This window comes from Penaeus vannamei, chromosome 22, assembly GCF_042767895.1.
Source record: "Penaeus vannamei isolate JL-2024 chromosome 22, ASM4276789v1, whole genome shotgun sequence".
NCBI lineage: Eukaryota > Metazoa > Arthropoda > Malacostraca > Decapoda > Penaeidae > Penaeus > Penaeus vannamei.
Window position 1 is genome coordinate 4,995,100 of NC_091570.1, and position 2,500 is coordinate 4,997,599.

At 38.1% G+C, this 2,500-nt stretch overlaps 1 protein-coding gene across 1 annotated transcript in view; it reads left to right on the plus strand.

Annotated features, from left to right (window-relative positions):
- LOC113803720 (uncharacterized) overlaps positions 1–2,500 on the plus strand; it is a 10,574-nt gene that overhangs the window by 163 nt on the left and 7,911 nt on the right. The gene's annotated exons all lie outside the window — the stretch shown is intronic.

Sequence of the window (2,500 nt, forward strand, 5' to 3'; positions counted from 1 at the left end):
TATTTACGAAGTACGGTTAAACGGCGTGTTGTAGTGTGCTTCTTCATTGTGTTTTCTCGTTTTTTTGGGAATATAGTTCATTCAGATTTACTTGAAGAGAGATACCATACTTAGAAAAATATTATTTGAGGAGTTATTATGTTTTGATGTGCACCGGAAGAAATTATTATAATAATTCCGTTTTACAAAGTAATGGTTTAAACGTTATTAGTATCCGGTCTTCCGTTCTATGTATATAGTAAAATTCAGATAAACATATCAAGTTTATAAACAAATGTAACTAAACGTAACGTAACATGAAGTAAGATAAAGATTCAGCGACGAGACTTCCATACACAGTAAAATAAATATCGCATCTTTGACATTGCTTTATCAAATGCATTATACATAAATCAGATTACCTCATAATAAACGAAAAAGAAAAACTTGGAAGAAAAAGAAGACGCTCCTTTATTTCAGCGTTTTTCTAAACTGTATCCACGAACGGGTGCCAGTGACGTCACAAACCGCCAAAACGCCTCATCTCGCGGCACAAAACCTCTCTTGGCGCGGGTTCACTTGGTGTCATATTTCGAGATATTAATGACTAGGGGAAGACAACGAATTGGAGAATAATCATTGATAAATTACCAAGTTGAGAGAGACGGAAAGAGAGAGAGAAAGAGAGAGAGAGAGAAAGTCGTCCGAATTACATGAACGGTGTAATGAGATAACGCTTTTGATTTCGCGTTTACTCTTGTTTTCGTTATTTTTTTATTTCCTTTTTTTCGCTTTTGCTTTTTATCGAAAATATATATTTTTTTGGTCTCGTTAATGTTTCGAAGGTTGGTGTTTATATTTTGATTTCGAATTCAGAAGAGTGAGGGAGAAATAGACGGAGATTTCAACAGGAAACAAGTAGTTATCTCTTTCGGTGTTTTTAGCAGAAGCTGGTATATATATTTTTCTTTGGTTATATATGGTTCTCATTCGTTGTCATTTTCTTCCGCTTTCATGTCTCCATTTTTCTCTCTCTCCGTTTCCCTTTTTCTTCCGCTTTCATGTCTCCATTTTTCTCTCTCTCCGTTTCTCTTTTTCTTCTCTCTTCTTATTTATCTTCTCTCTCCGGTTCTCGTTCGCTCGCTTGCTCGCGCTACCGTACGTTCAGCTCTCTCTCGTTGACAACTTTAGCGCCGTTTCATGATTACTTATAACTCTCGCGCTGTCTCTGTTTCTCTCGCTCTCTCTCACTTCCTTCCGCTCTTCTTTCAGTTCTTCCCAATTTGGTCCCTCCCTCCCTCCCTTCTATTCATCTCTCCCTCTCTCCTTTCTTCCCTCTCTCCCGTTCCTTTCTCCCCCCTTTTCCTTCCTCTCTGCTTTTTTCCCTTCCCTCACACTCTTCCTCTCTCCTCCCCTCCTTTCTACCCTCCTTCCCTTCTTGTCTCTATCTTCCTTTCCTCCTCTCTCCCCCTTTCCCTCCTTTCCTTCCCACCTTATCCCCTCCTTTCATTCCTTCCTCTCTCCCTCCACTCCTTCCCTCCCTTTCTTCCCTTATCTCCTTCCTTCCTTCCCTCCCTCCCTCTTCCTCACTTTTTTTTTCTTTTGCAATTTCTCCCTAGAGGCAGAGACGCATAAGGGCCATTATAAACCTCAGAATCATCGCTGTTACTTAGGTCATGCGGCCTGTCATGCAACTTAGATTCCTCCCATGCAATCATAACCGACAAAAAAAAAAAAAAAAAAAAAAAAAAAAAAAAAAATCAGCAATAACATATATACATAAAAAAGACAAGAAAGATAATAATAATAATAATAATAATAATAATAAAAAATCAGCAATAACATATATAAAGAAAGATAAAAAAAAAAATCAGCAATAACATATATACATAAAAAGACAAGAAAGAAAGAAAGAAAGATAAAAAAAAATCGCTGGAGAATTTCGACCGAATGCCGCAGCCAGCAGAGCGTCATGCAGTCATTTCTCCGTCATGCAGAGCGTCAGAGCACAATAGATCATGCGACTTTCGCTACTTCTCTCGATTTTTTTTTTTTTTTTTCGGAGATTCTGTTGTCGGGTTTGAGGCTTCGAGGTTTAGCGAGGAAGGAAGAAATTCAGAGTTTGATGAAGAGGGAGATGGGAGGAAATGAGATAGGTTGCGAAATGTCTGTCGGTCGGTCGGTCAGTCAGTAAGTCGGTCGGTCGGTCAGTCAGTAAGTCGTTCAGTCAGTCAGTAAGTCTGTCAGTCAGTCAGTCAGTAAGTCGGTCAGTCAGTCAGTAAGTCGGTCAATCAGTAAGTCAGTCAGTAAAGGTATTGTCACACACTTTTTCCGTCAATTTTTTTTTTTTTTTTTTTACAATTTTCAGAAATTTTGTCCATTTTTGAGCGAATTGTCGATTTTCCAGTCAGACAATAATGATCTTTCCGTCAACTTTTTCAGCCAAGCATACTCAAATCAAGAGATATATTCGAGAATGTTTGTATTTATGTTAAATAAAATTGTCAAAAAATTGACGGAA